The sequence below is a fragment of the Cetorhinus maximus genome, unplaced genomic scaffold (genome assembly GCF_964194155.1).
Source record: "Cetorhinus maximus unplaced genomic scaffold, sCetMax3.hap1.1 HAP1_SCAFFOLD_1078, whole genome shotgun sequence".
NCBI classification, from domain to species: Eukaryota; Metazoa; Chordata; class Chondrichthyes; order Lamniformes; family Cetorhinidae; genus Cetorhinus; species Cetorhinus maximus.
In genome coordinates, this window is record NW_027597020.1 from 43,024 (window position 1) to 65,108 (window position 22,085).

General features: G+C 41.6%; 1 pseudogene; it reads right to left on the reverse strand.

The window, feature by feature from the left end:
- Positions 1 to 1,164: 1,164 nt before the first annotated feature.
- The window catches only part of LOC144675656 (uncharacterized), a 56,708-nt pseudogene continuing 35,787 nt past the window's right edge, over positions 1,165 to 22,085 (reverse strand).

A 22,085-nucleotide genomic window follows, 5' to 3' on the forward strand; every position in this document is an offset into this window, starting at 1 on the left:
CTCGGCAGATGGTGGAATTGGAATTGAATGAATATCTGGAATTAAGAGATGACTATGAAACCAGTGACGATGGTTGTTAAAACCCATCTGGTTCACTGATGTCCCTTTAGGGAAGGAAATCTGCCCTCCTTACCTGGGTCTGGCCTACATGTGACTCCAGACCCACAGCAATGTGGTTGGCTCTTAAAATACCCACTGAACAAGGGGCAATTAGGGATGGATAATAAATGCTGGCCTGGCCGGCAATACCCACATCATAAGAAACCATAAGACATAGGAGCAGAAATTAGGCCATTCGGCCCATCGAGTCTGCTCCGCCATTCAATCATGGCTGATACGTTTCTCAACCCCATTCTCCCGCCTTCTTCCCCGTAACCTTTGATCCCCTCACCAGTCAAGAACCTATCTATCTCGGTCTTAAATACACTCAATGACCTGGCCTCCACAGCCTTCTGTGGCAATGAACTCCATAGATTCACCACTGTCCGGCTAAAGAAGTTTCTCCTCATCTCTGTTCTAAAAGGTCTTCCCTTTACTCTGAGGCTGTGCCCCTCGGGGTCCTAGTCTCTCCGACTAATGGAAACATCTTCCCCACGTCCACTCTATCCCAGGCCTTTCAGTATTCTGTAAGTTTCAATCAGATTCCCCCACCTCATCCTTCTAAACTCCATCGAGTATAGACCCAGAGTCCTCAAACCTTCCTCATATGTTAAGCCTTTCGTCCCTGGGATCGTTCTCGTGAACATCGCATGAATGAATTTATAAAAAAGGCAGTGGAAACCGAGTCTTTGAATATTTTTCAGGCAGAGGTGGAGAGATTCTTGGTGAGCAAGGTGGGGTGAGAGGTTATCGGTGGGTGGGAGGTGGGATGCAGATTTCAGGTTACGATCAGATCAGCCACGATCTTATTAAATGGCGGAGCAGGCTCAAGGGGCTGAATGGCCTTTTCCTGCTCCTTGTTCGTGTGTTCGTATGTACTGACCTCAACCAAGCAGAGGCTGAAAGTCAACCCTCTGGCGCTCCCTCTTACCCAGGTTGACATTCCCTGACGCCCAGCGCCGAGGGAGTGTGGCACTGTCTGAGGCGCCGTCTTTCAGGTGGGACCATTAACTGAATGAAATGACTTTCCCAGTGTCCTGGGTTCATGTGGATGCAGCAACCATGTCATGCTGCAAACCATCGACAAACATCGTCAATAAGTAGCCAACGGTACATTATCTAGTTGTTATTACAGACCATAGATAGAGCGAGTGCAGGAAAGAAATAGAAAGAGAGAGGGAGAAAGAGAGAGGGAGAAGGAGAGTGATGAGAGCAAGGGAGGAAGAGGTAGAGTAAGAGAGGGAGAAAGGGAGGGCGAAAGGGAGGGAGAAAGAGAGGGAGAAAAGAGGGAGAAAGAAAGGGAGATAGAGAGGGAGAAAGAGAAGGAGAAAGACAGGGAGAAAGGGGAGGAGAAAGGGAGAGAAAGAGAAGGAGAAAGAGAGGGAGAAAGAGGGGGAGGAAGAGAGGTGGGGGGGAAGAGATAAAGAGATACACAGACAGGGAAAGAGAGACATGAAGGACATCCCATTCATTATATGCATCTTGAAATTACCAAAACATCCGAAATGCTTGACAGGAGCAATAATCAAACAAGTATGGTCCTGAGACGCGTACGGAGATATTATAGACAAGACACCAAAAGCCTGGTCAGAGAGGGAGGATTTAAGGAGCGTCTTAAATGAGGAGAGAGGGAGAGAGAGAGATAGAGAGAGGGAGGTGCAGGGAGGATTTACGGAGGGAACTGCAGAGCTTGGGGCCCCCAGGAAGCTGAAGGCACGGCCGCCAATGGTGGAGCGATACAAATTGGGGATTTGAGAGAACAGCATTGGAGGAGCGCAGAGATCTCGGACGGTTGCAGGGGCTGGAGGAGGTTAGAGGGGTGGGGAGGGGTGCAGAGGCTGCAGGAGGTTACAGAGATAGGGAGGGTTGTAGGGACTGGAGGAGGTTACAGAGATGGGGAGGGTTGTAGGGGCTGGAGGAGGTTACAGAGATAGAGAGGGGTGTAGGGACTAGAGGGGGTTACCGTGATAGGGAGGGATGTAGGGACTGGAGGAGGTTACAGGAGTAGGTAGGGTTGTGGAGTAGGTAGGGTTGTGGGGTAGGAGGAGGTTGCAGTGATAGGGAGGGTTGTTGAGACTGGAGAAGGTTATAGAGATAAGGAAGGTTGAAGGTGCTGGAGGAGGTTACAGAGATAGGGAGGGTTGTCGGGGCTGGAGGAGGTTAGAGGGATAGGGAGGGCTGTTGGGACTGGAGAAGCTTATAGGGATAGGGAGGGTTGTAGGGGCTGGAGGAGGTTAGAGGGATAGGGAGGGGTGTAGGAGCTGGAGGAGGTTACAGAGATAGGGAGAGTTGAAGGGGCTGGAGGAGGTTACAGAGATAGGGAGAGTTGAAGGGGCTGGAGGAGGTTACAGAGATAGGGAGGGGTGTAGGAGCTGGAGGAGGTTACAGAGATAGGGAGGGTTGTAGGGCTGGAGTAGTTTACCGAGATAAGGAGGGTTGTAGGAGCTGGAGAAGGTTACAGAGATAGGGAGGGTTGTTGGACTTGGAGGAGGTTACCGAGATATGGAGGATTGTAGGAGCTGGAGGAGGTTACAGAGATAGGGAGGGTTGGAGGGGCTGGAGGAGGTTACAGAGATAGCGGGTACTAGGGGCTGCAGGAGGTTACAGAGAGAGGGAGGGTTGTAGGGGCTGCAGGAGGTTCCAGAGATAGGGAGGGGTGTAGGGGCTGGAGGAGGTTACAGAGATAGGGAGGGTTGTAGGTGCTGGAGGATGTTACAGAGACAGGGAGGGGTGTAGGGGGCTGGAGGACTTTACAGAGATAGGGAGGGGTGTAGGGGCTGGAGGAGGCTCCAGAGATAGGGGGGGGGGGTCTAGGGGCAGGAGGATGTTACAGGGATAGGGAGGGTTGTAGGGGGTGGAGGGGGTTACAGAGTTAGGGAGGATTGTAGGGACGGGAGGAGTCTACGGAGATAGGGAGGGTTGTAGGGGCTGGAGAAGGTTACAGAGATAGGGAGGGTTGTAGGGGCTGGAGGAGGTTACAGAGATAGGGAGGGTTGTTGGGGCTGGAGGAGGTTAGAGGGATAGGGAGGGCTGTTGGGACTGTAGAAGCTTATAGGGATAGGGAGGGTTGTAGGGGCTGGAGGAGGTTGCAGAGATAGGGAGGGGTGTAGGGGCTGGAGGAGGTTACAGAGATAGGGAGGGGTGTAGGGGCTGGAGGGGGTTACAGAGTTAGGGAGGATTGTAGGGACGGGAGGAGGTTACAGAGATAAGGAGGGTTGTAGGGGCTGGAGGAGGTTACAAAGATAGGGAGGGTTGTAGGGGCTGGAGGTATTTATTGGGATGGGGAGAGGTGTAGGGGCAGGAGGACATTACAGAGGCAGGGAGGGGTGTAGGTGCTGGAGGAGGTTTCAGATAGAGGGAGGGCAGTAGGGACTGGAGGAGGTTACAGGGGTAAGGAGGGTTGTATGGGCAGGAGGAGGTTACAGAGATAGGGAGGGTTGTTGTGGCCTTGGAGGATACAGGGATGGAGAGGTTTGTAGGGGCTGGAGGAGGTTACAGAGATAGGGAGGGATGTACTGACTGGAGGAGGTTACAGAGATAGGGAGGGGTATAGGGACTGGAGGAGGTTACAGAGATAGGGAGTGTTGTAGGGCTGGAGGAGGTTACAGAGATAGGGAGGGGTGTAGGGGGCTGGAGGAGGTTACAGAGATAGGGAGGGTTGTAGGGGCTGAAAGAGGTTACAGAGATAGGGAGGGTTGTAGGGGCTGAAAGAGATTACAGAGATAGGGAGGGTTCTCGGGGCTGGAGGAGGTTACAGTGAAATGGAGGGTTGTCGGAGCCAGAGGAGGTTACAGAGATAGGATGGTTGTAGGGGCTGGAGGAATTTATGCATATAGGGAGTTTTGTTGGGGCAGGATCTGTTCACAGAGATAGGGAGGGGTGTAGGGGCTGGAGGAGCTAACAGAGATAGGGAGGGGTGTAGGGGCTGGAGGAGGTTACAGAGATAGGGAGGGGTGTAGGGGCTGCAGGAGGTTACAGAGATAGGGAGGGGTGTAGGGGCTGAAGGAGGTTACAGAGATAGGGAGGGTTGTATGTGCTGGAGGAGGTTACAGAGATAGGGAGGGTTGTAGGGGCTGGAGGAGGTTGCAGAGATAGGGAGGGTTGTAGGGACTGGAGGAGGTTACAGGGATAGGGAGGGTTGTAGGGGATAGAGGAGGTTACAGAGATAGGGAGGGTTGTAGGGGCTGGAGGAGGTTACATTCTTTCTGCATTCTCCGCATTCTCTCTCTCTTTCTCTGTATTCTTTCCCTGACTTTCTCTGCATTCTCTTTCTGTCTCTGCATTCTCTCTACCTTTATTCTGCATTCTCTCTTTCTTTCATTGCATTCTCTCTCTTTCTTTCTCTGCATTCTCACTTTCCTTCTCTGCATTCTCTCCTTCCCTTTCCTTCCTGAGATTCTCTGTCTTTCTTTCTCTGCCTTCTCTCTTTCTTTCCCTGCATTCCCTTTCCTTCTTTCTCTACATTCTCTCTTCCTTTCTGTGCATTATCACACTTTTACTCTGCATTATCTGTCATTCTTTCTCTGCATTCTCTTTCTTTCTTTCTCTGCATTCTCTTTTTCTTTCTCTGCATTCTCTCTCTTTTTATCTCTGAATTCTCTCCCTCTTTCCTTCTCTGCATTCTTTCTCTATCTTTCTCTGCATTCTCTTTCTTTCTCTGCATTCTCTCTATTTTTGATCTGCATTCTCTCTTTCTCTGCATTCTCTCTATCTTTTTTTCACTGAATTCTCTCTCTCTTTCTTTCGAAGTATTATCTCTCTCTCTTTCTTTCTCTGCATTCTCTTTCTTTCTCTTCATTCTCTCACTCTCTCTTTCTTTCCCTGCATTCTCTCTTTTTTTCTCTGCAGTCTCTTTCATTCTCTGCATTCTCTCTTTCTTTCTCTGCATTCTCTCTCTTCCTTTCTTTCGTTGCATTTTCTCTCTCTTTCTTTCTTTCTCTGCATTCTCTCTCTCTTTCTCTGCATTCTCTCTTTCCTTCTCCGTATTCTTTCTCTATCTTTCTCTGCATTCTCTTTCTTTCTCTGCATTCTCTCTATCTTTCTTCCGCTGAATTCTCTCTCTCTTTCTTTCGAAGCATTATCTCTCTCTCTTTCTTTCTTTCTCTGCATTCTCTCTCTCTTTCTCTGCATTCTCTCTTTCCTTCTCCGTATTCTTTCTCTATCTTTCTCTGCATTCTCTTTCTTTATCTGCATTCTCCCTATTTTTGATCTACATTCTCTCTTTCTCTGCATTCTCTCTATCTTTTTTTCACTGAATTCTCTCTCTCTTTCTTTCGAAGTATTATCTCTCTCTCTTTCTTTCTCTGCATTCTCTAAACTCTCTTTCTCTGTATTCTCTTTCTTTCTCTGCATTCTGATTCTTACTCTGCATTCTCTCTCACTCTTTCATTCTCTGCATTCTCTCTATATATATCTCTGCATTCTCTCTCTCTCTCTATTTCTCTGCATTCTCTCTCACTTTCTCTGCATTCTATCATTCCTTCTCTGTCTTCTTTCTCTATCTTTCTCTGCATTCTCTTCCTTTCTGTGCATTCTCTCTATTTTTGATCTGCATTCTCTCTTTCTTTCACTGCATTCTCTCTCTTTCTTTCTCTGCATTCTCTTTCTGTTTCTTTCACCGCATTCTCTCTCTCTCTTTCTTTCTCTGCATTCTCCCTTTCTTTCCCTGCATTCTCTCACTCTCTCTTTCTTTCACTGCATTCCCTCTTTCCTTCTCTGCATTCTCTTTCATTCTCTACATTCTCTGTTTCTTTCTCTGCATTCTCTCTCTTCCTTTCTTTCGTTGCATTCTCTTTCTCTTTCCTTTTTCTGAATTCTCTCTATCTTTCTCTGCATTCTCTCTTTCCTTCGCTGTATTCTTTCCCTATCTTTCTCTGCATTCTCTTTCTTTCTCTGCATTCCCTCTAACTTTGTTCTGCATTCTCTCTTTCTTTCACTGCATTCTCTCTCTTTGTTTCTCTGCATTCTTACTTTCCTTCTCTGCATTCTCTCCTTCTCTTTCTTTCCTGGGATTCTCTGTCTTTCTATCTCTGCCTTCTCTCTTGCTTTCCCTGCATTCCCTCTCCTTCTTTCTCTGCATCCTTTCTTTCTTTTTGTGCATTCTCACCCTTTTTCTCTGCATTCTCTTTTTCTTTCTCTGCATTCTGCTCCTTTCTTTCTCTGCATTCTCTTTTTCTTTCTCTGCATTCTCTTTTTCTTTCTCTGCATTCTCTCTCTCTTTTTTTCTCTGAATTCTCTCTCTCTTTCTTTCGAAGTATTATCTCTCTCTCTTTCTTTCTCTGCATTCTCTCTCACTCTTTCTTTCTCTGCATTCTCTCTCTCTATTTCTCTGCATTCTATCTCTTTCTTTCTCTGCATTCTCAATCTTCCATTCTCAGCATTGTCTACCTCTCTTCCTCTACATTCTCTGTCTTTCTCTGCATTCTCTCTATTTTTGATCTGCATTCTCTCTTTCTTTCCCGGCATTCTCTTTCTCTTTCTTTCTCTGCATTCTCTCTCTCTTTCTTTCTCTGCGTACTCTCACTCTCTTTCTTTCCCCACTTTCTCCGTCTCTTGTTTTTCTCCGCATTCTCTCTTTCTTTCCCTGAATTCCCTTTCTTCCTTTCTCTGCATTCTCTTTCATTCTCTGCATTCTCTCTTTCTTTCTCCGCATTCTCTCTCTTCCTTTCTTGCACTGCATTCTCTCTCTCTTTCTTTCTTTTTCTGCATTCTCTCTTTCCTTCTCTGTATTCTTTCCCTGTCTTTCTCTGCATTCTCTTTCTTTCTCTGCATTCTCTCTATCTTTGTTCTGCATTCTCTCTTTCTTTCTCTGCATTCTCTCTTTCTTTCCCTGTATTCTCTCTCTTTCTTTCTCTGCATTCTCACTTTCTTTCTCTGCATTCTCTCTTTCTTTCCCTGCATTCCCTCTCCTACTTTCTCTGCATTCTCTTCTCTTATGTGCATTCTCACAATTTTTCTCTGCATTCTCTGTCATTGTTTCTCTGCATTCTCTTTCTTTCTTTCTCTGCATTCTCTTTTTCATTCTCTGCAGTCTCTCTCTCTCTTTTCTCTGAATTCTCTCCCTCTTCCTTTCTCTGCATTCTTTCTCTCTATTTCTCTGCATTCTCTCTCTTTATTTCTCTGCATTCTCTCTCTCTATTTCTCTGCATTCTCTCTTTCCTTCTCTGTATTCTTTCTCTATCTTTCTCTGCATTCTCACTTTCATTCTCTGCATTCTCTCCTTCTCTTTCCTTCCTGGGATCCTCTGTCTTTCTTTCTCTGCCTTCTCTCTTTCTTTCCCTACATTCCCTCTCCTTCTTGCTCTGCATCCTTTCTTTCTTATTGTGCATTCTCACCCTTTTTCTCTGCATTCTCTGTCTTTCTTTCTCTGCATTCTCTTTCTTTCTCTCTCTGCATTCTCTTTTTCTTTCTCTGCATTCTCTCTCTCTTTTTTTCTCTGAATTCTCTCTCTCTTTCTTTCGAAGTATTATCTCTCTCTCTTTCTTTCTCTGCATTCTCTCAACTCTCTTTCTCTGTATTCTCTTTCTTTCTCTACATTCTGATTCTTTCTCTGCATTCTCTCTCACTCTTTCTTTCTCTGCATTCTCTCTCTCTATTTCTCTGAATTCTCTCTCTCTATTTCTCTGCATTCTCTCTCTCTATTTCTCTGCATTCTCTCTTTCCTTCTCTGTATTCTTTCTCTCTATTTCTCTGCATTCTCTTTCTTTCTCCGAATTCTCTCTATTTTTGATCTGCATTCTCTCTTTCTTTCTCGGCATTCTCACTTTCCTTCTCTGAATTCTCTCCTTCTCTTTTCTTCCTGGGATTCTCTGTATTTCTTTCTCTGCCTTCTCTCTTTCATTCCCTGCATTCCCTCTCCTTCTTTCTCTGCATTCTCACTCTTTTTCTCTGCATTCTCTCTCATTGTTTCTCTGCATTCTCTTTCTTTCTCTGCATTCTCTCTTTATTTCTGTACATTCTCACTCTTTTTCTCTGCATTCTCTCTCATTGTTTCTCTGCATTCTATTTCTTTCTTTCTCTGCATTCTCTTTTTCTTTCTCTGCAGACTCTCTCTCTTTTTTCTCTGAATTCTCTCCCTCTTTCTTTCTCTGCATTCTTTCTCTCTATTTCTCTGCATTCTCTCTCTCTATTTCTCTGCATTCTCTCTCTCTCTGCATTCTCTTTTTCCTTCTCTGTATTCTTTCTCTATCTTTCTCTGCATTCTCTTTCTTTCTGTGCATTCTCTCTATTTTTGATCTACATTCTCTCTTTCTTTCACTGCATTCTCTCTTTCTTTCTCTGCATTCTCTCACACTCTTTATTTCTCTGCATTCTCTCTCTCTCTTTCTTTCTCCACAATCTCTCTTTCTTTCCCTGCATTCTCTCACTCTCTCTTTCATTCTCTGCATTCTCTCTTTCTTTCTCTGCATTCTCTCTCTCTTTCTCTGCATTCTCTTTCCTTCTCTGTATTCTTTCCCTGACTTTCTCTGCATTGTCTTTCTTTCTCTGCATTCTCTCTACCTTTGTTCTGCATTCTCTCTTTCTTTCATTGCATTCTCTCTCTTTCTTTCTCTGCATTCTCACTGTCCTTCTCTGAATTCTCTACTTCTCTTTCCTTCCTGAGATTCTCTGTCTTTCTTTCTCTGCCTTCTCTCGTTCTTTCCCTGCATTCCCTCTCCTTCTTTCTCTACATTCTCTCTTCCTTTCTGTGCATTATCACACTTTTTCTCTGCATTATCTGTCATTCTTTCTCTGCATTCTCTTTCTTTCTTTCTTTCTTTCTTTCTTTCTTTCTTTCTTTCTTTCTTTCTTTCTTTCTTTCTTTCTTTCTTTCTCTGTATTCTCTTTTTCTTTCTTTGCATTCTCTCTCTCTTTTTATCTCTGAATTCTCTCCCTCTTTCTTTCTCAGCATTCTTTCTCTCTATTTCTCTGCATTCTCTCCCTCTAGTTCTCTGCATTCTCTCTCTTTCTCTGCATTCTCTCTTTCCTTCTCTGTATTCTTTCTCTATCTTTCTCTGCATTCTATTTCTTTCTCTGCATTCTCTCTATCTTTGATCTGCATTCTCTTTCTTTCACTGCATTCTCCCTCTTTCTTTCTCTGCATTCTCTCACTCTCTTTCCTTCTCCGCACTCTCGCTCCCTCTTTCTTTCTCTGCATTCTCTCTTTCTTTCCCCACATTCTCTCACTCTCTTTCTTTCCCTGCATTCTCTCTCTTTCATTCTCTGCATTCTCTCTTTCTTTCTCTGCATTCTCTCTCTTTCTTTCTTTCTTTCGTTGCAGTCTCTGTCTCTTTCTTTCTTTCTCTGCATTCCCTCTCTCTTTCTCTGCATTCTCTCTTTCCTTCTCTGTATTCTTTCTCTATCTTTCTCTGCATTCTCTTTCTTTATCTGCATTCTCCCTATTTTTGATCTGCATTCTCTCTTTCTTTCAATGCATTCTCTCTCTTTCTTTCTCTGCCTTCTCTCTTTCTTTCCCTGCATTCCCTCTCCTTCTTTCTCTGCATCCTTTCTTTCTTATTGTGCATTCTCACCCTTTTTCTCTGCATTCTCTGTCTTTCTTTCTCTGCATTCTCTTTCTTTCTTTCTCTACATTCTCTTTTTCTTTCTCTGCATTCTCTCTCTTTTTTCTCTGAATTCTCTCTCTCTTTCTTTCGAAGTATTATCTCTCTCTCTTTCTTTCTCTACATTCTCTCAACTCTCTTTCTCTGTATTCTCTTTCTTTCTCTACATTCTGATTCTTTCTCTGCATTCTCTCTCACTCTTTCTTTCTCTGCATTCTCTCTCTCTATTTCTCAGAATTCTCTCTCTCTATTTCTCTGCATTCTATCTCTCTTTCTTTCTCTGCATTCTCAATCTTCCTTTCTTAGCATTGTCTCCCTCTCTTTCTCTACATTCTCTGTCTTTCTCTGCATTCTCTCTATTTTTGATCTGCATTCTCTCTTTCTTTCCCGGCATTCTCTTTCTCTTTCTTTCTCTGCATTCTCTCTCTCTCTTTCTTTCTCTGCGTACTCACTTTCATTCTCTGCATTCTCTCCTTCTCTTTCCTTCCTGGGATTCTCTGTCTTTCTTTCTCTGCCTTCTCTCTTTCATTCCCTGCATTCCCTCTCCTTCTTTCTCTGCATTTTCTTCTTTTATGTGCATTATCATTCTTTTTCTCTGCATGCTCTGTCATTGTTTCTCTGCATTCACTTTCTTTCTTTCTCTGCATTCTCTTTTTCATTCTCTGCAGTCTCTCTCTCTCTTTTCTCTGAATTCTCTCCCTCTTTCTTTCTCTGCATTCTTTCTCTCTATTTCTCTGCATTCTCTCTCTCTATTTCTCTGCATTCTCTCTTTCCTTCTCTGTATTCTTTCTCTTTCTTTCTCTGCATTCTCACTTTCATTCTCTGCATTCTCTCCTTCTCTTTCCTTCCTGGGATACTCTGTATTTCTTTCTCTGCCTTCTCTCTTTCATTCCCTGCATTCCCTCTCCTTCTTTCTCTGCATTCTCACTTTCTTTCTGTGTATTCTCACTCTTTTTCTCTGCATTCTCACTCATTGTTTCTCTGCATTCTCTTTCTTTCTTTCTCTGCATTCTCTCTTTCTTTCTGTACATTCTCACTCTTTTTCTCTGCATTCTCTCTCATTGTTTCTCTGCATTCTATTTCTTTCTTTCTCTGCATTCTCTTTTTCTTTCTCTGCAGACTCTCTCTCTTTTTTCTCTGAATTCTCTCCCTCTTTCTTTCTCTGCATTCTTTCTCTCTATTTCTCTGCATTCTCTCTCTCTATTTCTCTGCATTCTCCCTCTCTCTGCATTCTCTTTTTCCTTCTCTGTATTCTTTCTCTATCTTTCTCTGCATTCACTTTCTTTCTGTGCATTCTCTCTATTTTTGATCTACAATCATTCTTTCACTGCATTCTCTCTTTCTTTCTCTGCATTCTCTCACACTCTTTATTTCTCCGCATTCTCTCTCTCTCTTTCTTTCTCCACAATCTCTCTTTCTTTCTCTGCATTCTTTCTCTCTATTTCGCTGCATTCTCTCTTTCCTTCTCTGCATTCTTTCTCTATTTTTTTCTGCATTCTCTTTCTTTCTCTGCATTCTCTTTATTTTTGATCTGCATTCTCTCTTTCTTTCACTGCATTCTTCCTCTTTCTTTCTCTGCGTTCTTTCACTCTCTTTCCTTCTCAGAATTCTCTCTCCCTCTTTCTTTCTCCGCATTCTCTCTTTCTTTCCCCGCATTCTCTCACTCTCTCTTTCTTTCCCTGAATTCCCTCTCTTTCTTTCCCTGCATTCTCTCTTTCTTTCTCTGCATTCTTCTCTTCCTTTCTTTCATTGCATTTTCTCTATGTTTCTTTCTTTCTCTACATTCTCTTTCTCTTTCTCTGCATTCTCTCTTTCCTTCTCTGTATTCTTTCTCTATCTTTCTCTGCATTCTATTTCTTTCTCTGCATTCTCCCTCTTTCTTTCTCTGCATTCTCTCACTCTCTTTCCTTCTCCGCAGTCTCTCTCCCTCTTTCTTTCTCCGCATTCTCTCTTTCTTTACCCACATTCTCTCACTCTCTCTTTCTTTCCCTGCATTCTCTCTTTCTTTCTCTGCAGTCTATTTCATTCTCTGCATTCTCTCTTTCTTTCTCTGCATTCCCTCTCTCTTTCTCTGCAATCTCTCTTTCCTTCTCTGTATTCTTTCTCTATCTTTCTCTGCATTCTCTTTCTTTATCTGCATTCTCCCTATTTTTGATCTGCATTCTCTCTTTCTTTCACTGCATTCTCTGTCTTTCTTTGTCTGCCTTCTCTTTTTCATTCCCTGCATTCCCTCTCCTTCTTTCTCTGCATTCTCTCTTTCTTTCTCTGCATTCCCACTCTTTTTCTCTGTATTCTCTATCTATCTGTCTCTGCATTCTCTTTTTCTTTCTTTGCATTCTCTCTATCTTTTTTTTCGCTGAATTCTCTCTCTCTTTCTTTTGAAGCATTATCTCTCTCTCTTTCTTTCTCTCCATTCTCTAAACTCTCTTTCTCTTTATTCTCTTTCATTCTCTGCATTCTGATTATTTCTCTGCATTCTCTCTCACTCTTTCATTCTCTGCCTTTTCTCTATATATATCTCTGCATTCTCTCTCTCTATTTCTCTGCATTCTCTCTCGCTTTCTCTGCATTCTCTCTCTCTATTTCTCTGCATTCTCTCTCGCACTTTCTGTGCATTCTCTCATTCCTTCTCTGTATTCTTTCTCTATATTTCTCTGCATTCTCTTTCTTTCTCTGCATTCTCTCTATTTTTGATCTGCATTCTCTCTTTCTTTCACTGCATTCTCCCTCTTTCATTCTCTGTATTCTCTCATTCTCTTTCCTTCTCCGCATTCTCTCTCTCTCTTTCTTTCTCCGTATTTTCTCTTTCTTTCCCTGCATTCTCTCACACTCTCTTTCTTGCCCTCCATTCCCTCTTTCTTTCTCTGCATTCTCTCTTTCCTTCTCTGCATTCTCTCCTTCTCTTTCTTTCCTGGGATTCTCTGTCTTTCTTTCTCTGCCTTCTCTCTTTCTTTCTGTGCATTCTCATTCTTTTTCTCTGCATTTCTGTCATTGTTTCTCTGCATTCTCTTTCTTTCTTTCTTTCTTTCTCTGCATTCTCTTTTTCATTCTCTGCAGTCTCTCTCTCTCTCTTTTCTCTGAAGTCTCTCCCTCTCTCTTTCTCTGCATTCTTTCTCTCTATATCTCTGCATTCTCTCTCTCTATTTCTCTACATTCTCTCTATTTATCTGCATTCTCTCTTTCCTTCTCTGTATTCTTTCTCTATCTTTCTCTGCATTCTCTTTCTTTCTCTGCATTCTCTCTATTTTTGATCTACATTCTCTCTTTCTTTCACTGCATTCTCTCTTTCTTTCTCTGCATTCTCTCACACTCTTTCGTTCTCTGCATTCTCTCTCTCTCTTTCTTTCACCACAATCTCTCTTTCTTTCCCCACATTCTCTCACTCTCTCTTTCTTTCCGTGCCTTCCCTCTCCTCCTATCCCTGCATTCGCTTTCAATCTCTGTATTCTCTCTTTCTTTCTCTGCATTCTCTCTTTCTTTCCCTGCATTCTCTCTTTCTTTCTCTGCATTCTCTTACATTCTCTGTATTCTCTCTTTCTTTCTCTGCATTCTCTCTCTTCCTTTCTTTCTCTGCATTCTCTCTCTCTTTCTCTGCATTCTCTCTTTCCTTCTCTGTATTCTTTCTCTATTTTTCTCTGCATTCTTTTTCTTTCTCTGCATTCTCCCTATTTTTGATCTGCATTCTCTCTTTCTTTCCCTGCATTCCCTCTCCTTCTTTCTCTGCATTCTCTCTTTCTTTCTGTGCATTCTCACTCTTTTTCTCTGCATTAACTGTCTTTCTATCTCTGCATTCTCTTTTTATTTCTCTGCATTCTCTCTCTCTCTTTTTCGCTGAATTCTCTCTCTGTTTCGAAGCATTATCTCTCTATCTTTCTTTCACTGCATTCTCTAAACTCTCTTTCTCTGTATTCTCTTTCTTTCTCTACATTCTGATTCTTTCTCTGCATTCTCTCTAACTCTTTCATTCTCTGCATTCTCTCTATATTTATCTCTGCATTCTCTCTCTCTCTCTATTTCTCTGCATTCTCTCTCTCACTTTCTCTGCATTCTCTCATTCCTTTCTCTGTATTCTTTCCCTATATTTCTCTGCATTCTCTTTCTTTCTCCGCATTCTCTCTATTTTGATCTGCATTCTCTTTTTCTTTCACTGCATTCTCTTTCTCTTTCTTTCACCGCATTCTCTCTCTCTTTTTCTTTCGCGGCATTCTCCCTTTCTTTCCCTGCATTCCCTCTCTTTCATTCTCTGCATTCTCTCTTTCATTCTCTGCATTCTCTCTTTCTTTCTCTGCATTCTCTCTCTTCCTTTCTTTCATTGCATTCTCTTTCTCTTTCCTTCTTTTTCTGCATTCTCTCTATCTTTCTCTGCATTCTCTTTCTTTCTCTGCATTCCCTCTAACTTTGTTCTGCATTCTCTCTTTCCTTCACTGCATTCTCTCTCTTTGTTTCTCTGCATTCTCACTTTCCTTCTCTGCATTCTCTCCTTCTCTTTCTTTCCCGGGATTCTCTGTCTCTCTATCTCTACCTTCTCTCTTTCTTTCCCTGCATTCCCTCTCCTTCTTTCTCTGCATCATTTCTTTCTTTTTGTGCATTCTCACCCTTTTTCGCTACATTCTCTGTCTTTCGGTCTCTGCATTCTCTTTTTCTTTCTCTGCATTCTCTCTCTCTTTTTTTCGATGAATTCTCTCTCTTTCTTTCGAAGCATTATCTCTCTCTCTTTCTTTCTCTGCATTCTCTAAACTCTCTTTCTCTGTATTCTCTTTCTTTCTCTGCATACTGATTCTTTCTCTGCATTCTCTCTCACTCGTTCATTCTCTGCATTCTCTCTATATATATCTCTGCATTCTCTCTCTCTATTTCTCTGCATTCTCTCTCACTTTTTCTGCATTCTCTCTTTCCTTCTCTGTATTCTTTCTCTATATTTCTCTGCATTCTCTTTCATTCTCTGCATTCTCTCTTTCTTTCTCTGCATTCTCTCTCTTCCTTTCTTTCTCTGCATTCCCTCTCTCTTTCTCTGCATTCTCTCTTTCCTTCTCTGTATTCTTTCTCTATATTTCTCTGCATTCTCTTTCATTCTCTGCATTCTCTCTTTCTTTCTCTGCATTCTCTCTCTTCCTTTCTTTCTCTGCATTCCCTCTCTCTTTCTCTGCATTCTCTCTTTCCTTCTCTGTATTCTTTCTCTATCTTTCTCTGCATTCTCTTTCTTTATCTGCATTCTCCCTATTTTTGATCTGCATTCTCTCTTTCTTTCACTGCATTCTCTGTCCTTCTTTCTCTGCCTTCTCTTTTTCTTTCCCTGCATTCCCTCTCCTTCTTTCTCTGCATTCTCTCTTTCTTTCTCTGCATTCCCACTCTTTTTCTCTGCATTCTCTGTCTATCTGTCTCTGCATTCTCTTTTTCTTTCTCTGCATTATCTCTATCTTTTTTTCGCTGAATTCACTCTCCCTTTGTTTCGAAGCATTATCTCTCTCTCTTTCTTTCTCTGCATTCTCTAAACTCTCTTTCTCTATATTCTGATTCTTTCTCTGCATTCTCTCTCTCTCTCTGCATTCTCTTTGTTTCTCTGCATTCTCTTTGTTTCTCTGCATTCTCTCTTTCTTTCTGTGCATTCTCTTTCTTTCACCACATTCTCTCTCTCTCTTTCTATCCCTGCATTCTCTCTTTCATTCCCTGCATTCTCTTTCTTTCTCTGCATTCTCTCAATCTCTTTCCTTCTCCGCATTCTCTCTCTCTTTCTCTGCATTCTCTCTTTCCTTCTCTGCATTCTCTCCTTCTCTTTCCTTCCTGGGATTCGCTGTCATTCTTTCTCTGCCCTCTATCTTTCTTTCCCTGCATTCCCTCTCCTTCTTTCTCTACATCCTCTCTTTCTTTCTGTGCATTCTCATTCTTTTTCTCTGCATTCACTGTCATTCTTTCTCTGCATTCTCTCTTTCCTTCTCCGTATTCGTTCTCTGCATTCTCTCATTGCTTTCTCTGTATTCTTTCTCTATCTTTCTCTGCATTCTCTTTGTTTCTCTGCATTCTCTCTTTCTTTCACCGCATTCTCTTTCTCTTTTTCTTTCTCTGCATTCTCCCTTTCTTTCCCTGCATTCTCTCACTCTCTCTTTCTTTCCATGCATTCCTTCTCTTTCATTCTCTGCATTCTCTCTTTCCTTCTCTGCATTCTCTCTTTCATTCTCTGCATTCTCTTTCATTCTCTGCATTCTCTCTTTCTTTCTCTGCATTCTCGCTCTTCCTTTCTTTCATTGCATTCTCTTTCTCTTTCCTTCTTTTTCTGCATTCTCTCTATCTTTCTCTGCATTCTCTCTTTCCTTCTCTGTATTCTTTCCCTATCTTTCTCTGCATTCTCTTTCTTTCTCTGCATTCCCTCTAACTTTGTTCTGCATTCTCTCTTTCTTTCACTGCATTCTCTCTCTTTCTTTCTCTGCATTCTCTCTTTCTTTCTCTGCCTTCTCTCTTTCTTTCCCTGCATTCCCTCTCCTTCTTTCTCTGCATCCTTTCTTTCTTTTTGTGCATTCTCACCCTTTTCTCTGCATTCTCTGTCTTTCTTTCTCTGCATTCTCTTTTTCTTTCTCTGCATTCTCTCTCTCATTTTTCGCTGAAATCTCTCTCTCTTTCTTTCGAAGCATTATCTCTCTCTCTTTCTTTCTTTCTCTGCATTCTCTCTCACTTTCTCTGCATTCTCTCATTCCTTCTCTGTATTCTTTCTCTATCTTTCTCTGCATTCTCTTTCTTTAGCTGCATTCTCCCTATTTTTGATCTGCATTCTCTCTTTCTTTAACTGCATTCTCTCTCATTCTTTCTCTGCATTCTCTCCTTTTCTTTCTTACCCGGGATTCTCTGTCTTTCGTTCTCTGCCTTCACTCTTTCTTTCTCTGCATTCTCTCTTTCTTTCTGTGCATTGTCACTCTTTTTCTCTGCATTCTCTGTCTTTCTTTCTCTGCATTCTCTAAACTCTCTTTCTCTGTATTCTCTTTCTTTCTCTGCATTCTGATTCTTTGTCTGCATTCTCTCTCACTCTTTCATTCTCTGCATTCTCTCTATATATATCTCTGCATTCTCTCCCTCTCTATTTCTCTGCATTCTCTCTCTCACTTTCTCTACATTCTCTCATTCCTTCCCTGTATTCTTTCTCTATATTTCTCTGCATTCTCTCTTTCTTTCACTGCATTCATTTTATTTCTTTCTTTGCATTCTCACTTTCATTCTCATCATTCTCTCCTTCTCTTGCCTTCCTGGGATTCTCTGTCTTTCTTTCTCTGCCTTCTCTCTTTCTTTCCCTGCATTCCCTCGCCTTCTTTCTCTGCATTCTCTCTTTTTTTCTGTGCATTCTCACTCTTTTTCTCTGCATTCTCTGTCTTTCTGTCTCTGCATTCTCTTTTTCTTTCTCTGCATTCTCTCTCCCTTTTTTTGCTGCATTCTCTCGCTCCTTCTTTCGAAGCATTAGCTCTAAATCTTTCTTTCTCTCCATTCTCTAAACTCTCTTTCTCTCTATTCTCTTTCATTCTCTGCCTTCTGATTCTTTCTCTGCATTCTCTCTCACTCTTTCATTCTCTGCATTCTCTCTATATCTATCTCTGCATTCTCTCTCTCTTTCTATTTCTCTGCATTCTCTCTCACTTTCTCTACATTCTCTCATTCCTTCTCTGTATTCTTTCCCTAAATTTCTCTGCATTCTCTTTCTTTCTCTGCATTCTCCCTCTTTCGTTCTCTGCATTCTTTTTCTCTTTCTTTCACCACATTCTCTCACTCTCTCTTTCTTTCCCTGCATTCCCTCTCTTTCATTCTCTGCATTCTCTCTTTCATTCTCTGCATTCTCTCTTTCGTTCTCTGCATTCTCTCTCTTCCTTTCTTTCGCTGCATTCTCTACCTCTTTCTTTCATTCTCTGCATTCTCTCTCTCCTTCTCTGCATTCTCTCCTTCTATTTCCTTCCTGGGATTCTCTGTCGTTCTTTCTCTGCCCGCTAACTTTCTTTCCCTGCATTCACTCTCCTTCTTTCTCTACATCCTCTCTTTCTTTCTGTGCATTCTCACACTTTTTCTCTGCATTCTCTGTCATTCTTTCTCTGCATTCTCTTTCTTTCTTTCTCTGCATTCTCTCTCTTTTTTTCTCTGAATTCTCTCCCTCTTTCTTTCTCTGCATTCTTTCTCTCTATTTCTCTGCATTTTCTCTCTCTATTTCTCTGCATTCTCTCTCTCTTTCTCTCCATTCTCTCTTTCCTTCACTGCATTCTCACTCTTTCTTTCTCTGCATTCTCTCTCACTTTCTCGGCATTCTCTCATTCCTTCTCTGTATTCTTTCTCTATATTTCTCTGCATTCTCTTTCTTCCTCTTCATTCTCTCTACTTTTCATCTGCATTCTCTCTTCCTTTCACTGCATTCTCTCTCTTTCTTTCTCTGCATTCTCACTTTCATTCTCTTCATTCTCTAGGTCTCTTGCCTTCCTGGGATTCTCTGTCTTTCTTTCCCTGCCTTCTCTCTTTCTTTCCCTGCATTCCCTCTCCTCCTTTCTCTGCATTCTCTCTTTCTTTCTGTGCATTCTCACTCTTTTTCTCTGCATTCTCTGTCTTTCTGTCTCTGCATTCTCTCTCCCTTTTTTTGATGAATTCTCTCTCTCTTTCTTTCGAATCATTAGCTCTAAATCTTTCTTTCTCTGCATTCTCTAAACTCTCTTTCTCTGCATTCTCTTTCTTTCTCTGCATTCTCTCTCACTCGTTCATTCTCTGCATTCTCTCTATATATATCTCTGCATTCTCTCTCTCTATTTCTCTGCATTCTCTCTCACTTTCTCTGCATTCTCTCATTCCTTCTCTGTATTCTTTCTCTATATTTCTCTGCATTCTCTTTCTTTCTCTGCATTCTCTCTATTTTTCATCTGCATTCTCTCTTTCTTTCACTGCATTCTCTCTCTTTCTTTCTCTGCATTCTCACTTTCAATCTCTGCATTCTCTCCTTCTCTTTTTCTTTCCTGGGATTCTCTGTCTTTCTTTCTCTGCCTTCTGTCGTTCTTCCTCTGCATTCCCTCTCCTTCTTTCTCTGTATTCTCTCTTTCTTTCTGTGCATTCTCACTCTTTTTCTCTGCATTCTCTGTCATTGTTTCTCTGAATTTTCTTTATTTCTTTCTCTGCATTCTCTTTTTCTTTCTCTGCATTCTCTCTCTTTTTATCTCTGAATTCTCTGCCTCTTTCTTTCTCTGCATTCTTTCTCTCTATTTCTCTGCATTCTCTCTTTCCTTCTCTGCATTCTTTCTCTATTTTTTTCTGCATTCTCTTTCTTTCTCTGCATTCTCTTTATTTTTGATCTGCATTCTCTCTTTCTTTCACTGCATTCTCCCTCTTTCTTTCTCTGCATTCTCTCACTCTCTTTCCTTCTCCGGATTCTCTCTCCCTCTTTCTTTCTCCGCATTCTCTCTTTCTTTCTCCGCATTCTCTCACTCTCTCTTTCTTTCCCTGCATTCCCTCTCTTTCATTCCCTGCATTCTCTCTTTCATTCACTGCATTCTCTCTTTCTTTCTCTGCATTCTTCTCTTCCTTTCTTTCCTTGCATTTTCTCTATGTTTCTTTCTTTCTCTGCATTCTCGCTCTCTTTCTCTGAATTCTCTCTTTCCTTCTCTGTATTCTTTCTCTATCTTTCTCTGCATTCTCTTTCTTTCTCTACATTCTCTCCTTTTCTTTCTTACTCGGGATTCTCTGTCTTTCTTTCTCTGCCTTCACTCTTTCTTTCTCTGCATTCTCTCTTTCTTTCTGTGCATTCTCACTCTTTTTCTCCGCATTCTCTGTCTTTTTGTCTCTGCATTCTCTTTTTCTTTCTCTGCATTCGCTCTCTCTTTTTTTCACTGAATTCTCTCTCTCTTTCTTTCGAAGCATTCTCTCTCACTCTTTCATTCTCTGCATTCTCTCTCTATATATCTCTGCATTCTCTCTCTCTATGTCTCTGCATTCTTTCTCACTTTCTCTGCATTCTCTCATTCCTTCTCTGTATTCTTTCTCTATATTTCTCTGCATTCTCTTTCTTTCTCTGCTTTCTCTCTATTTTTGATCTGCATTCTCTCTTTCTTTCACTGCATTCTCTCACTCTCTCTTTCTTTCGCTGCATTCCCCCTTTCTTCCTTTGCATTCTCTCTTTCCTTCTCTGCATTCTCTCATTCTCTTTCCTTCCTGGGATTCTCTGTCTTTCTTTCTCTGCCCTCTCTCTTTCTTTCCCTGAATTCCCCCTCCTTCTTTCTCTGCATTCTTTCTTTCTGTGCATTCTCACTCTTTTTCGCTACATTCTCTGTCTTTCGGTCTCTGCATTCTCTTATTCTTTCTCTGCATTCTCTCTCTCTTCTTTTCACTGAACTCTCTCTCTTTCTTTCGAAGCATTATCTTTCTCTCTTTCTTTCTCTGCATTCTCAAAAACTCTCTTTCTCTGTATTCTCTTTCTTTCTCTGCATACTGATTCTTTCTCTGCATTCTCTCTCACTCGTTCATTCTCTGCATTCTCTCTATATATATCTCTGCATTCTCTCTCTCTATTTCTCTGCATTCTCTCTCACTATTTCTGCATTCTCTCTTTCCTTCTCTGTATTCTTTCTCTATATTTCTCTGCATTCTCTTTCTTTCTCTGCATTCTCTCTATTTTTGATCTGCATTCTCTCTTTCTTTCACTGCATTCTCCCTCTTTCATTCTATGCATTCTCTCGCTCTCTTTCCTTCACCGCATTCTCTCTCTCTCTTTCTTTCTCCGCATTCTCTCTTTCTTTCCCTGCATTCTCTCACTCTCTCTTTCTTTCCCTGCATTCCCTCTTTCTTTCTCTGCATTCTCTCTTTCCTTCTCTGCATTCTTTCCTTCTCTTTCCTTCCTGGGATTCTCTGTCTTTCTTTCTCTGCCTTCTCTCTTTCTTTCCCTCCATTCCCTCTCCTTCTTTCTCTGCATTCTCTCTTTCTTTCTGTGCATTCTCACTCTTTTTCTCTGCATTCTCTGTCATTGTTTCTCTGCATCCTCTTTCTTTCTTTCTCTGCATTATCTTTTTCTTTCCCGACAGTCTCTCTCCTTTTTTTCTCTTCATTCTCTCCCTCTTTCTTTTGCTGCATTCTTTCTCTCTATTTCTCTGCATTCTCTCTCTCTATTTCTCTGCATTCTCTCTCTCTGCATTCTCTCTTTCTTTCGCTGCAATCTCTCTCTTCCTTTCTTTCATTGCATTCTCTCTCTCTTTCTTTTCTTTCTCTATCTTTCTCTGCATTATCTTTCTTTCTCTGCATTCTCTCTATTTTTGATCTACATTCTCTCTTTCTATCACTGCATTCTCTCTTTCTTTCTCTGCATTCTCTCACACTCTTTCCTTCTCCGCATTCTCTCTCTCTTTCTTTCTCCACAATCTCTCTTTATTTCCCTGCATTCTCTCACTCTCTCTATCTTTCCCTGCATTCCCTCTCTTCCTTTCCCTGCATTCTGTTTCATTCTCTGTATTCTCTCTTTCTTTCTCTGCATTCTCTCTCTCTTTCTCTGCATTCTCTCTTTCCTTCTCTGTATTCTTTCCCTGTCTTTCTCTGCATTCTCTTTCTTTCTCTGCATTCTCTCTATATTTGTTCTGCATTCTCTCTTTCTTTCACTGCATTCTTTCTCTCTATTTCTCTGCATTCTCTCTCTCTATTTCTCTGCATTCTCTCTCTCTTTCTCTGCATTCTCTCTTTCCTTCTCTGTATTCTTTCTCTATCTTTCTCTGCATTCTCTTTCTTTCTCTGCATTCTCTCACTCTCTCTTTCTTTCCCTGCATTCTCTCTTTCTTTCTCTGCATTCTCTTTCATTCTCTGCATTCTCTCTTTCTTTTTCTGCATTCTCTCTCTTCCTTTCTTTCTCTGCATTCTCTCTCTCTCTGCATTCTCTCTTTCCTTCTCTGTATTCTTTCTCTATCTTTCTCTATCTTTCTCTGCATTCTCTTTCTTTATCTGCATTCTCCCTATTTTTGATCTGCATTCTCTCTTTCTTTCTCTGCATTCTCTCCTTCTCGTTCTTACCCGGGATTCTCTGTCTTTCTTTCTCTGCCTTCTCTCTTTCTTTCCCTGCATTCCCTCTCCTTCTTTCTCTGCATTCTCTCTTTCTTTCTGTGCATTCTCACTCTTTTTCTCCGCATTCTCTGTCTTTCTGTCTCTGCATTCTCTTTTTCTTTCTCTGCATTCGCTCTCTCTTTTTTTCACTGAATTCTCTCTCTCTTTCTTTCGAAGCATTCTCTCTCACTCTTTCATTCTCTGCATTCTCTCTATATATATCTCTGCATTCTCTCTCTCTATGTCTCTGCATTCTTTCTCACTTTCTCTGCATTCTCTCATTCCTTCTCTGTATTCTTTCTCTATATTTCTCTGCATTCTCTTTCTTTCTCTGCTTTCTCCCTATTTTTGATCTGCATTCTCTCTTTCTTTCACTGCATTCTCTCACTCTCTCTTTCTTTCGCTGCATTCCCCCTTTCTTCC